We start from the raw sequence: 15,689 nt of genomic DNA, 5'->3' as shown, positions 1-15,689 counted from the left end.
GGCGTAACTTCGCCTGCTCGCACGCCATCACAGATCGGGACTCCAGCGGCCTCGCCTACCGCACAGCCTTCCGGCTCTCCTCCCCGGACTCGTCGCCGTTTACGTCGGTTGGGTGAAACTTCCACCATAGGGGAGTCTTCGCAACAAGCGGCGGCAACTGAAGAAGCGCCGTCCGGCCATCCGACCATCAAGACCACCCTCCGATTCCCATCGGAGGAATATTTACTGTCTGCCGACCGGCCATCGAGCCCTGTTCACGAAATAACCTTGACGGGTCCGCTTGCCAAGCTTTTTGAGGACGCCCAGATTCAGTTGCCCTTATGACGCCCAAGCAGCTCGGCGATAACAATATGCAGCAGGCCACACAGGTAAATTCATCTCTCTTCATGTGCCATGCTATTGTTTGAGTCCTGATTTTATTATTTCCTTACAGCGTTGGGCTGAGCAAATCGCCACCAGCCACAGGCTGGCCGAGCTGGAGGGTCTCCTAGAAAAACTCCAAGTATCGGGGGGTCCATCGGCCGAGCGGGAGAAACAAACCCTCGAGGCCGAACAGAAGAAGGCTGCCGATCTGGCTGCAGAGGTGGCCCGACTCGAAGACTTGGTGAAGAAGCGGGACGGGGACGTGAAGCGCGCCAGTGGCCGGAAGAGGCGGGCGATTGCTGATCTGGATAAAATGAAAGTTGAAGTCCGGGCCCTAGATCAGCAGTCTAAAAAGCTAGAGGGCGAGCTGAATGTCGAGCGGGAGATCCGTTCGGCCGAACACACAAAAGCTGCGATGGACTTGAAGGCAGTCCAAGATTCCCTAATTGCCTCCCGGGCGGTGCTTAAAAGGTATAAGGAGGGAGAGCCGAGTCGCTTAGCAGCGGCGCGCCAAGAATATCTCCACTCGGAGCGGTTCGGCGCGAAATTCGGCGACAATGTCTCTTCTACATTCGCCGAAGCGGTCAAGGTCACCCTGGCGTACCTGAAGAAGGGTGGCCACCTTCCCGAGGGAATGTATATTCCCGCCTCCGACCTGGCGGCCATGATTGATGACATCCCGGACGCCTTTTTTAATTTTGAAGACCCGGAGTGAGGCGAGTTCTTTCAAGTGCTTTTTGTATTTCATCCGCTCGGCGGATGCAAAAACTTTATTGTACGTGCCGTTCGACTCCCTTATGCGCCTTGTATTTTTTGTTTGCCTTTCATTGCCCCTTTTTAATGCGTTGCTGCTCATTCGTATAATCTGTTGGGCTCCCCGGGTTTCCTACTAAACGACTGATCGGGTTAATCAATTGACTCGCTTCCTCAAAATCACTTAGCGCTTAACCATATTGTTTGCACTTAGCGCTTAACCATACTGCTTACATTTAGTGCACGCGAAGTATTGGCAAACCGACGGCCGACCGGCATTAATCAATCTGGTACTTGTGAACGATCATGAGCTCGTCGGCGTGGATGTTTATAGCCGATCGGCACGGCTCTCGATCTTTAACGACGGTGCTCGTCGACGCGGATGTTTATAGCCGATCGGCGCGGCTCTCGATTTTTAACGACGGTGCTCGTCGGCGTGGATGTTTATAGCCGGTCGGCGCGACTCTCGATTTTTAACGACGGTGCTCGTCGGCGCGGATGTTTATAGCCGATCGGCGCGGCTCTCGATCTTTAACGACGGTGCTCGTCGGCGCGGTTATTTATAGCCGGTCGGCGCGGCTCTCGATTTTTAACGACGGTGCTCGTCGGCGCGGTTATTTATAGCCGGTCGGTGGCTCGATCTTCGCGGTGCTCGTCGGTGCGGTTATTTATAGCGGTCGGTAGCGGCTCTCGATTTTAACCGGTGCTTTCCGCTCGGATGATTTATAGACGCTGGCCCGTCTCTCGATTTTTAACGACGGTGCTCGTCGGCGCGGATGTTTATAGCCGGTCGGCGCGGCTCTCGATTTTTAACGACGGTGCTCGTCGGCGCGGTTATTTATAGCCGGTCGGCGCGGCTCTCGATTTTTAACGACGGTGCTCGTCGGCGCGGATGTTTATAGCCGGTCGGCGCGGCTCTCGATTTTTAACGACGGTGCTCGTCGGCGCGGTTATTTATAGCCGGTCGGCGCGGCTCTACGGTTTAACGTCTGGGCTAGACGGCGCGGTTATTTATAGCCGGTCGGCGCGGCTCTACGGTTTAACGTCTGGGCTAGACGGCGCGGTTATTTATAGCCGGTCGGCGCGGCTCTACGGTTTAACGTCTGGGCTAGACGGCCTTCAAGGCTAACTCCTTACCAGGTCGAGCGACCTTGGCCTTCATAACTTATCTCGCGCTTGAACAGTCTTTGTGCCCGGCCGAACGGCATGGGTCATTTGCTTGCGAACCTAATCGGCTGGGAGGCCTTCACTTATTCGGGTGCTTGGCTCGGATAATCCATATGCCCCTTTTACCCAGCTTGGAGAACGTACTCCTGGCCGAACGGCTCAGGGTTTGCTTCGAGCATTTTGGCTCGGATAATTTATCTCCATCCGGAAGGTACTGGGTCTTTGATCCTCGAGCGCTTGGCTCGACCCATTTACCTCCGGCTAAGCGGCTCGTGGCCTTCGTTTCTTGCCAATGCCTTATATTTGTTCTCTTGATTCTTCATTTCTGCATTTCCAGTATTAGTTGAAAAAAGTACATAGGATGATTTACATTGGCACACCTCTCACCCCGCCCGGTAAGGCTGGAGGTGGTTCGCGCTCCACGGCCTATCTAACTGCCGACCGTCCTCATCCTCCAAATAATACGCGCCCGAGCGGAGCTTTTCGATGATTTTGAAGGACCTGCCCACGGAGCTTCAAGCTTGCCGACCGGCTTGACTTTCTTCCAAACAAGGTCGCCGACCTGGAATGATCGGGGGATGACGCGCCGGTTGTAGTTTTGCTTCATCCGTTGACGGTACGCCATCAGCCGAACGGATGCCTTGGCACGCTCTTCGTCGACCAAATCCAGCTCCATATTCCTCCGCTCTGCATTGCCTTCATCATAACACTGGACCCGGATGGACTCAACGCCGACCTCAACCGGAATGACCGCTTCACCTCCGTACACCAGATGAAAAGGTGTAACGCCCGTTCCTTCCTTAGGAGTTGTTCGGATGGCCCATAAAACGCTCGGCACTTCATCTGGCCAACTTCCTCCCAAGTGGTCGAGCCGAGCGCGCAGGATACGGAGAATTTCCCGGTTGGCCACTTCAGCTTGACCGTTGCTCTGAGGATAGGCCACGGATGTGAAATGTTGCTCAATGCCGTAGCTCTTGCACCAATCCTCTAACATCTTCCCTGTGAACTGCTGCCCGTTGTCGGACAATAGTCGACGAGGGATGCCGAAACGACAAATGATGTGTCGCCAGATGAATTTTTTAACCATTTGTTCAGTGATCTTTGCCAGCGGCTCGGCCTCCACCCATTTGGAGAAATAGTCGACCGCCACTAGTAAAAATTTCCTCTGTCCGGACGCCATCGGAAATGGACCGACAATATCCATTCCCCATTGGTCGAACGGGCATGAAACGCTTGACGCCTTCATTTCTTCGGCCGGTCGGTGGGAGAAGTTGTGATACTTCTGGCATGAAAGGCAGGTAGATACTGTCCGAGCGGCGTCTGTTTGTAAAGTTGGCCAAAAGTATCCGGCCAAGAGGATCTTCTTGACCAATGAGCACCCGCCCGGATGACCCCTGCATGATCCTTGATGTACTTCCTGGAGGATGTAAGCTGAGTCCTCCGAGCTTACACATTTCAGCAATGGGCGCGAGAAAGCTTTCTTGTAAAGCTGATCTCCAATGAGTGTAAACCGACCGGCTCTTCTCCTGAGGCTGCATATTCATCGGAGGGTGTGGTGCCCGAACGGAGGAATTCTATAATAGGTGTCCTCCATCGCTTGGAAGCGTGAGGCCTTGCATCCGATCGGCGTGTGCCACCAGCAGTACTTTTTCAATTGGCTGAATGGCAACCGGTGTTATTGAACTTGCGAGTTTGGCTAACTCGTCTGCTCTCCGTTCGGGGGATCTTCCGTATAAGAACCTCTCGGAAAGTAGCTTTGAGTTTTCAAAGGCCTCAGCGTAGAGTTTAAGCCGAACTGTTGATTTCAAAGGTGCGAGAAAGTTGTTGGCGCCAACCGGTGAGTCCGAATAGAGAGTCACCGACCGACACCCACATGCTCGCAATCCCAAGCTATGAGGGTCTCATACTCTACCGTTGTTGGTAGCTTTGTAATCCAGGACGGATAGGTGCATCTTCTCTTCTTGAGGTGAGAGCAGCAATATTTCAATCCCGCTCCGAACCGAGTAGAGGACCCATCCATATATTCTCCACATAGCTTCCGGCCTTTGCACTTCGGTCACAAAATCAGCCGAGGATTGGGCCACACGGGGTTGATATTGGATGTCAAATTCACTTAATTCGGTCCACTGATGAGCCGTCCGGACGCTTCGGGATTTAACAAACTCTTCCAATGTTCGTCCGGACAATGATGGTGTGAGCCAAGAAATACGGTCGAAGCGGCTAGAACTAAAGCAAAGGCCAACTTCTCGAGCCCGGTGTAACGAGATTCAGCATCTTTTAAAATGTGGCTTAGAAAATACACCGGCTGCTCTTCGCCGCTTGCCCTCACAAGTGCTGAGCCTACATCATGCTCTGTTGACGACAAATAAATATACAGTGACTCACCCCCGATCGGCTTGGCTAGCACTGGCAGAGAATTAAGATATGTCTTCAATTCTCCGAAAGCTCGGTCACATTCTTCATCCCACTGGAATTTAGTAGCCTTACGCAGGATCTTGAAGAATGGAAGGCTCCGGTCAGCGGTTTTGGAGATGAATCTGGACAAAGCAGTTATCCGGCCGGTCAACCGCTGCACTTCCCTTGTGTTTCTAGGAGGAAGCATGTCTTGCAGAGCTTTCACCTTGCTGGGGTTGGCTTCAATTCCCCGCTCGGTCACTATATATCCCAAGAAACGCCCTCCTTTTGCTCCGAAGAGGCATTTTTGGGGATTTAGCTTGACTCCATATTTGCGAAGCGTTCGGAAGGTTTCTTCCATGTCCTCGAAGAGATCGGCCGCTCGGACGGATTTGATAAGAATATCGTCCACATAGACTTCCAGATTACGCCCGATCTGCTCCTTGAACACCTTGTTCATCAAGCGTTGATAGGTGGCCCCGACATTTTTCAATCCGAACGGCATCACATTATAGCAATATGTACCGTCGGCATTAAGCTTACTTTTCTTGATCTTCCGGGCGGCACTTGATGATATCCTTGATAGGCGTCAAGCATGCAAATTAATTCATTATTGAGTCCACCATCTCATCCGGGCAAAGGATAGAAGTCCTTGGGCATGCTTTGTTCAAATCCAAGTCAATGCGGACTCTCCACTTGGCTTGGAGACCAATACCACGTTGGCCAGCTAGCGAACTGCACCTCGCGTATGTGGCGGCCTCGGAAGTTTTTCTACTTCCGCCGGATTATAGCACGCGCTAAAATCCCTTTTTCTCTGCTTCACTGGCCGAGCATCCGGTCGGACATGCAATTCATGCTGCGCTAGGCTTGGCGAAACCCCGGGCAACTCATGTGTCGACCAGACGAAGATATCATGATTTCGTTGGAGACATTGGATCAGTTCCTTCTTCTGTTCCTCCTCCAGATCAGAGGCGATAAAAGTTGTAGCCTCCGATCGGGTCGGGTGAATCTGTACTTCCTCTTTTTCTTCATAAATTAAAGAGGGCGGCTTTTCAGTGATGGCATTTACCTCGATTCGGGGTGCCTTCCGAGCAGAGTTGGATTCTGCTCGGACCATCTCGATATAGCATCGCCGAGCTGCTAACTGATCACCCCGTACTTCTCCCACTTTGTCTTCGACGGGGAACTTCATCTTCTGATGGAAGGTGGAGACGACCGCCCGGAACTCACTGAGCGCCGGTCGTCCCAAAATGACGTTGTATGATGAGGGAGAGTCCACCACCACGAAATTTGCTGTTCGCGTCCTCCTGAGCGGCTCTTCCCCCAATGAGATAGCCAGCCGTATTTGTCCGACCGGCTGCACTTCGTTACCCGTGAACCCGTAGAGCGGCGTTATCATGGGCAGCAACTCGGCTCGATCAATTTGCAGCTGATCGAACGCCTTCTTGAATATAATGTTGACCGAGCTCCCTGTGTCAACAAATACGCGATGAATAGTGTAATTTGCTATTACCGCTTTGATGAGCAGAGCGTCGTCGTGGGGCACGTCTATTCCTTCTAAGTCTCCGGGCCCGAAAGTGATTTCCGGTCCACTTGCCCGCTCTTGGCTACAACCAACTGCGTGGATCTGTAGCTGCCGGACGCCCGCCTTTCTGGCTCGGTTGGAGTCTCCTCCGGTCGGCCCGCCAGCAATAACGTTAATCTCGCCCCGGGAAGTATTGCTTCTGTTTTCCTCTTCCCGAGCGGACGGTCGTGACCGTTCTCTGGACGCCCGGCGATTCTCCTGTCTCGGAGATCGGTGTCGATCGGGTGTCTGTTGATGTCGCCTTTCAGTGCGGGTCCGGTCAGCTTCATGGGTCCTTTGTCTCCTGTCGATGGGAGGAGACCGTCGTTCGGCATTCCTGGGAACAGGATTGGCCACGAAGGGAAGACTTCGACAATCGTTCGTGTTGTGCGTATTCGTCTGGTGGAAGGAGCAGAACATAGGGGTCCACCTCTTTTTTGGCTTGGGCCGAGCGACAGCCACTTCTTGTACGTGCGACCTGGCGTGGGGGGATCAGATTGCTTCAGCTTTCGGTCCTCTAGGTGGCTGCTGAGCGGCGTGCTGTTTCCGCTCGGCATGAATAGGTGCCCGCTCGGTGGGAGTTTCCTTTTTCCGGGCGGCTTGTGCTTCTTCCACGTTTATGTATTCGTTGGCCCGATGTAGCATATGATCATAATCTCGGGCGGCTTTCGGATGAGCGACTGGAAGAAGTCCCCATCCACAAGGCCCTGAGTGAAGGCATTCATCATCGTCTCCGATGTGGCCGTTGGGATATCCATCGCCACTTGGTTGAATCGCTGGATGTAGGCTCGAAGCGATTCTCTCGACTCTTGCTTGATGGCAAACAAGCTGACACTTGTCTTCTGATAACGTCGACTGCTAGCGAAGTGGTGGAGGAAAGCCGTTCGGAAGTCCTTGAAGCTAGTGATGGATCCGTCCGGCAACCTCGGAAACCACCGTTGAGCCGATCCCGAGAGAGTTGTAAGGAAGACGCGGCACTTTACTCCATCTGTATATTGATGGAGCGTAGCCGTGTTATCAAACTTACCCAGATGATCATCCGGGTCCGTTGTTCCGTTGTACTCGCCGATCGTCGGAGGCACGTAGTGCTTGGGTAGAGGGTCTCGTAGAATAACCTCCGAGAATTGACGATTGATCCGCTCGGGAGATGAGTCCGCTCGGGGAGCTTTCCCCTTCCTGTCATCCCGCCTTGGCATTTCGTCTGAAGAAGAGCCTCTATCTCTTCGAGCTGGTGCGGCTTCAGGGGTGCGAAATAAGGCCCGATGGAATGCGACGGTGGCTTGAGGTGCTTCCGCTCGGCCACCAGAAGCAGATGTTGCTTGTTGCTCCGGCCGTTCGGCTGATGCTTTTTGTTTTTGCTCCATAAGTTTGGTGGCCCTCATCTCGACTAGAGCATCGAGTTCTTCTGTTGAAAGCGTCACGGTGTGTTGTCGTCCAGCCTCGTCCATTGTTCCTGTTCGAATGCAGGTGCGTTCCCACAGACGGCGCCAATTTGATCCTGTTCGAACCAAGAGTCAACGAACGCTGGGGATGTGGCGCTCCTTGCTGGGTCCTCGAGGGCTCCGGTGAACCTGCAGCAAAACCGAGCCGGGAGGGGTGTCCCGGCGACGGCCCTCCGACGCTCAAGTCAGGCGAGGAATAACAAGAAGGTGGTCTCCAGATCCAGATTTTTCATACCTCCGGTGAAGAAATGGAGGCCTTATATAGACCTCCCGAAGAAGCCTGGGCGCACCAATCAAACTAACCACCTGCCTTTGACCATGCCCAGGTATGGGTCTGTCAGAAGGGCCATGCCCAGATATGAATTGGGTCAAATGGGTCGACCCGATTTCGACCCGAACCCGAAACTACCCAACCCTAACGTGATCTTGTCGTGTTCGGTATCGGGTTGTGTTTTCGTGTCGGGTCAAAAATTGCCACCCCTACCCTCGCCCTTATCTTGGCCGAACGGACGACCCGCTCGGCCCTTCGGTTCCAGCCGAGCGGCATCCCGCTCGGCCCTTCGATCCTCCTGCCTTGGCGTCGGAAACCCAAACCCTTGGATGGGTTATGTCTAGCTCCGCTCGGACTTACTCAGCTGCTCGGCGTGGCCATTAACCGCTTAGTCAGCCCTTCATCGGTCCTCAAGCTGAGACCCTTCAGGAAATGGGTCCCCCATTCTTACCGCCGGATCAATAAATATGATATAACATTGTGAAAATGTAAATATGCAAAATATATTTATCATCTAAAAATTAGCTAATTTCTAAATATTGTATTACTATATGTTTCAGGAGTCAAAGTCTATTAATATTGATGATTTTCATTTACTTATTTTTTTTATCCAAGTATTAAATTTGATTATACATATATGTAATATTTTTATTTATATATAAATATGATATAAATTTATCGTATTTGCCTTTTAGGATATTTTCTATTTCTATTTTACATATGGATGTACTATTTGGATTATGGATAGTGCAGTTTTTTTATATTAGATTGTCTGTGTGAATGTTCAATTATCAGATTATGTTTAGATATGATTTGTTTCTACTATGGATTGTGAAATATATTTATATTGTGAAAAATGTATTTGATGTGTTGATTGTGAAATGTGAATGTATGGATGAATGTGAAATATGTTTGTGTGGATTGTGAATATTATCGTTTGTGATGATTTTATTTGTAGATGAAACTTGTAAACAGGGCAAAGCCTAATTTTGGTCTGCTAGGTTCATTTTTTTCGCAATACCGACGGAATACCTATTCCGTCAATAAATATCAAAAGATTTACCGATGGAATAAGTATTCCATCAGTACTTATTCCGTCAATAAATATTGAAGGGTTTACCGACGGAATACTTATTCTGTCGGTAATCCCTTAATAGATTACCGACAGAATCACCTATTCCGTCAATAGCCACCGACGAAATAGGTGATTCCGTTAGTAAATCTTTTATAAATATACCGATGGAATATATTATTCCGTCGATGATATTTGCTACGAAAATAATTTTCTGTCAGTAAACATCGACGGAGTTTATTTTCTGTCGGTAAAGTATTTTCCAACGAATTATCTCTCGACAAAATATCTTCTGTCGTAATTCTGTCACTAAATCCCTATACCGATGAAATTATGATGAAAATTTCTATCGGTAAAACTATGTATTTTTGTAATGAAATGTTCTTTGCCTCTAGGTCTTTAACTTATTTTGCCCAAAGACAAGCATAAGCCCTATATTTCAATTCAAATATACTCATATCTTCTAGATCTTTAACTTCACTTACAGTCATTTTCTCTAGGTTTTCAACCCCTTTTGTCAAAAGATGATTATCTCTAAATCTCTAACAACTTGATATTCTCCGTCTTATATTAATCCACCTCGCTAGGAATTTTCAGTCCTTCAAAATTTTTAGTTGGTATCAGATGTCCAACTTACATCGATTAATCTTGTGATGACCGATCCGACTTTATGAAAATTTTGTACCGATCATAAGGATAAATGGAGAAGTATTTACAGCGGACTCCTATCAGTTCAGTGTTCTTAGATTAGTTGTCCATTAAAAAAATTTCATACGTTAATTCGTCGAAATTTGAACTCAATCTTTAAATGCATGGTAAATTGAAAAGGCACCCACCACTCATCAATGGCAGGGGCGTCGTCCATTCATCCTTCATGGATCACCTTCAAGTTCACCCCCATTACAAACCTCCGAGTCATCGAACCACCATCCCAACTTAATCACATCGACTTATAAGCTTTTTGACCTTCATGTGCAGTTTGTCAAATCCTTGCACACTCGATGTACATATCAATACTACGGACTATAGTCGATTTAAAGTCATTATCACACATTAAAACAGGACATCAAATTAAAGAAACTTAGTCACACCAAGAGAATAGTTGCATTTAGCACTGGTGATACTTGTTAATGATAAGTTAATTAATAAAAAATAACATACACATGAAATTTATGAACTAAAACAACTTATAAAAAAAATCATGAATGAATTATTTATATTATTAGCCTTGGCTCCTCGCTAAAAATCCTTAATTTTGTGCATTATGTAAGCTTCAGCTACTATATATAAAATGTAGATATTACACTGCATATGGTACATTTCATATTGGATGTATTATGGATGGTTTATCTATATGTACAATGCATACTTTACTTTTGGAGCACAATGCACACTTCACTCTTTCTGTTTCGTTTGTTTTATTTAGTTGACATTATGTATTAAACTATTCAAATTGACTAATCCTAATTTTAGGATGACTTATCTCTGTGAAAGTTTTTTATTAATCATCAGAATAAATCAGGAAGTATTCATAGAGACTCAAACGACCAATGTTCTTAGGCCCCCTTCTCACTGTAGAAAAAAATTCTTACAGTGTACCACAGTTAAGACTCGAATCTTAAATTCCTTAATTATCTATTGAAAGGTCTAATCATTATACCATTACCTCGGAGACACAATACATACTTTACTTAAAAACAATGATTAGTCAGGTCAGGTAACGCTTAACCTGGGGTGACTAGTCGGACCCACAAAAATTTTCCATCGGCCATAAAGGTAAATTGGGAAGTGCTTATGGTGGGCGGCCCAGAAGCCCAACATTCCTACTACTGATGCGTGTCTCATTTGGAAGAAAAATCTCTACAAATACGTCATAGCTGAAAATCGAATCGTGAATATCTGGATGACAATTGAACATCTTCACCTACACCATATCTTCAGGGACACAATGCATACTTTACTGAGTGGATGATAAATTGTCTCATCTCTCTATATTAATTTCAAGATATTAAGTATTTTTAGAAGCATAAAAGAGGAAAGATATTTTAAAGAGACAAAAACTCAATTAAAAACTAGAGGAGGTGCTATGTTTTGCATATAATATCCATAGTAATATTAGGTTGCTGGTATATATATACAACAGGATGGAAAAAAACTAAACAATTGTCCGCATTTATTCCTCACCCGATTGGGCTAATCTTGAAAAACCTAAAATGAGTGCTAAACTAAAATGTTTATTAACATATCATTTATGATACCAAAAAATTAATATAACATTAAAGAATTATTAAAATTTAAATTTTATAATCAATTCATTTGATGGGCCATGAACAAACTAATATATGAGTAGACTGTCTTAAATTAGAGGACGGATCATCTGGTCCGTAAATTGCAGATCAGAGGATGATCCATTTTTTTAGACCTTTGATTTGAATGAATCCCACCTATTTAAATATGGAATCTATCCAAATCAAAAATTCTCATACAATGCATCATCCATTAATCGACAATTTACATACTAGTAGACTCTTCAAGTGATAGTGATGCAAGATAAGTCCGACTTAGAGGGTGTTTGGCTGAGCTTATAAGCTCTCTAAAATAGCTTATAAGCTGTTTTGAAACTTATAAGCTCTTCAAATTTATTTGGTAAAATTTTTTTCGAACAACTTATAAGCTGTTAAAATAAGTTGTTTTGGAGCTTATAAGCTGTTTTTAAAAAAGTATGGAAGACCCTATTTTTTTAAAAAAGATCTTATTTTAATAATTTTTTTCTCTAAAATATCCTTATATAATTTCATAAATCCTCATCTTATCCTCCATAAATTTTTATAAGTTTAATATCTTTTTATCTCCGCCGACTTTTCTTCCAACGTTGTGTCATCTTCTCGGCCAATGCCTCTTTCTAATTTTCTCTCCCCCGGTGTAAAAATTCGCCCAAAATCCTCTATTAATAAAAATCTCAAAACCCTCTATTAATAGCATTATACCCTTTTTCGTAATTTTATTAATAAAAAGATCTTATAATACCAAACGCATCAATACCTTTAAGTTGATTGTAATAAGTTCACCCAAACACTTTAACAACTTATTCTTAAAATAAGATCTAACAACTTATAAGTTCCTAAAATAACTTATAAGTTGTACGAGCTTATAAACTATTTTTAATAAGTTTAACCAAACATCCTCTTAATTGGATGAAATATTGGCTCAAACACACCACCACCATCACAACAACGTTCGACCAATGTTTGCCACCCACGGGCCGCACGTGTCTATGAAGTCGTACCTTATTGCCAAATGGGTAACATCCCTTCTGAAAACTCGCCGCATATTTGATTTATCTATCTCTATTTTATTATATTATGAGGCGATAATACTGAACCATATTTACACTTTTTACTTATTCACATCATCGTTTTACTATCCCACTAATTTAAGTCGTTGAATTACAGAGGAACTGACTGGCCAAACTCGCACCTTAACCCAATCACATTTACTTCCAACATATCCATCTTATCCAACAAAAGTTTAACCTTTCTTTCCACTTACAAATCCAAACAAAGCGTTAGGAATTCATAAATTCAACTTGAAAATAGGCATTCTGACCCTTATTTCCCAAAAAGGAAAAAAAACAATGAAATCACTCATCTCAAGAAATTAGGAGATGAGATGAGATGAGATGAGGTGGTTTCTGATCGCAGAAGGAAAGGACCTGGTGCAAATGGGGCAAAATTCAAGCGAAAAGCAAGGAGAAAAATTAATTATTACTCGGAGTGCGGAGGGGAGTCGGAGAATCGGGGGAAGAAGACGACCGGCTTGGACGGCTCCCAGTGCCGGAGGCTGCGCGATGGAGCGATGAAGCGGCGATCGGGTTCGGACTGTAGGAGCTCGGACTGGGTGCGGCGGTGCGACCAGCGGCGTCGGGTCTCTTGAACGGACTCGGGCGGCGAAACGGGCAGCGATACCAACTCCGCCTCCGGTGAGTCGAGAGCCTGGAAGCGAGCGGCGGTGGAGTAGTAGAGGTAGCTGTTCCGCTGCCTCCGCCTCTGCCTCCTGATCGCGTTGATCACCAAGGGGATCAGACCCTCCATGAGAATGAAGATGAGACTTGAGACGAAGGAAGGAAGAAGGGCTAGGGATTTATCACGCCGCTCGCTGTATTCGTTGCGCGAGTTAAGTGACAGATTTACTACTTTTTAAGGTGAAAATTAAATTGGAGCCATTTTTTGCCGAATTATTTAGGTAATAAATTTATTACGATGGATATATAGGAATTAATTCCTAGCGGAAGTAATCAATAAAAAAAAATTACCTTTTCATTTCTATAAATTCACCTCATAATTTACCTCTCTTGGTATTATCCGTACGGTTCGTATACTCATAATTTTTTTATTTATCATCGAATTAATATAATAACATCCATTATTTTTCTATAAATTTAACTCTCTAAATTGGCAAATTGTGACGCCTATGAATCTAAAATTGTCTCATTGATGGGCACTAATATGGAAGCTTCCTTCAATGTTGTGGCTGAACAACCTGTATGGATTAACACGTTATTAAAGAGTACTGAAATTGTCGAATAAATTTTGAGAGAGAAAAAAATAAAATATAAAGAGAGAGAGAGAGATCTGAAATCCTTGTGCTGTTGTTAGTTTTATCTTGATCCGTTGTTCTATACTATTGCCTGTTTTCTGAGAGAGGGTTTGTCGTGGTACAAATTATAAAGCGGATTTATCTGGTGATGGTTTAGACCGATCTGAATCCAACCATGCGCCGTTGCAGCTCAGTTTAATAGGATGTCTGTCCAATTGTGATAAGTCAGTTCTGGTCGTGCCTCATTGCAACCCCTTTATGTAGGATGCGTGCCGGTCTTTCAATTTTGGTCATACCCGGCGGCGGTAGGGGCCAATTGTAACCGGTTAATTCGATCCTATCTATCTATATAAGTGTTCTCACCTCTCATATTTAGATGGGAATCCACTCAGTGGGGCCCACCATCCAAATATGAGAAGTGCTAATTAGAGAATAAAAAAAACGATGGTATTTATGACTCCAATGGTTTTATTGATATATATGAGAAAGTAAATTAATAAATTATAGTTGATATGAAGATTGTTGGTTAGGAATGAAATCGATGCATCGTTGAATGTAACATGAGAATCTTGAGGTTGATCAGCACCTTCAGTTCAGCAGCAGATCCAGTTTGTGACGTTTGCCCTGCTCGAGGATTATTATTTGCATGGCCGTGTCCCACACCATATGATATGTGTGATTGTTGCCACTTATTCATATTCAACGCCTGGTGAGACTTGAAGTGTCACGTATCATGAAATAATTATTATAAATAAATAATTATTTATTTTCTAATTATTAAAAATTAATTATTATTAGAAAATAGTTATTTGTTTTCTAATTATTAAGAAATAATTATTATTATAAAATATTTATTATTTTTCTAATTTATATATTTTTTTTATTTTCACTTGTAATGATATTTATATATACCATATGCTATCATTAATAATATATATGAATTTTATCGTCAATATGGTATCAGAACTCTAAGCTTAATAACAACCATTTTTTTTTCTTCTCTTTCTTTCTTTCTTTTCTCCACAATACCTACCAGTCGCCTTCTCCAATGGCTGCCGCCGATGACATCACCCGCTCATTCTCCTGCCTCTCTTGTGGTTCTCAACGTTAATGCTCAGACACCGTTGAAACTCACCACCTTCAATTATTCTGTCTGACGCTTGCAGTTCACGTATCTTCTATTTGGATATGACTTACTGGGTTTTGTTGATTGCTCACGTCCTTGTCCCCTTGCGCAGATAACGCCTACAGATGTCATGCTCCCTCAGGCGAATCCTGATCATATTCTCTGGCTCTACTAGGATCAACTTCTCCTCAACACTATTATAGGTTCAATGTCTCCTACTCTTGTGCAATTTATTTCTTCATCAACTTCATCTAGAGACGCATAACAGACGTTGGAGAGAACCTACACCGCTCCCTCACGTGGCAAGATTATTACTCATCGTCAAAATCTTGCCAGCCCTCAACAGGGTAACAAATTTATCACTGATTATATGGAGGACATCAAAAGAAATATTGACGCTCTTGCACTTATGAATGTCAAAGTTAACTTTGATGAACTCTCTTTCATGTCTTGAATGGTCTTAGCCAAGATTACTGCAATATCTCACATGCTATGTAAGTTCGTGGCGTCCCTATTACTTTTGATGAGCTATTTGAGCAGCTCCTCAGCTATGAAGCCCAGGTAAAAGTCTCAACACCATCTTCATCTTCGATGCCAATGACTGCTCTTGTGGCTCCAACAGGGAATTCTCGTAATCGGTATTCAAACTATCGTGGTGGTCGCTAGCAGGTTCCGCTTATATCCCATCAGCTATGCATGTCTATGTTAGTTAGAGCCCTAGAGCCAATCATTTGATGATTGTATGGACTCATTGTATCATATTCTTGTATATTAATAAAGGCATTTGTTTGGTTATTATACTTATTTGTATTAGTGCCAAATAGACTAAGTATAATAGCGTCCTTGAGTAGAAGGTTCATACCTATATCAATCGATTAGTTGAATCGATAGTGAGATGATATAGGGAACACTACTCTAAATCATTCCTAGTCGAGTATTAA

This window comes from Zingiber officinale, chromosome 2A (assembly GCF_018446385.1).
Source record: "Zingiber officinale cultivar Zhangliang chromosome 2A, Zo_v1.1, whole genome shotgun sequence".
Classification (NCBI taxonomy): Eukaryota; Viridiplantae; Streptophyta; class Magnoliopsida; order Zingiberales; family Zingiberaceae; genus Zingiber; species Zingiber officinale.
Note: the sequence above shows the minus strand (reverse complement) of the source record.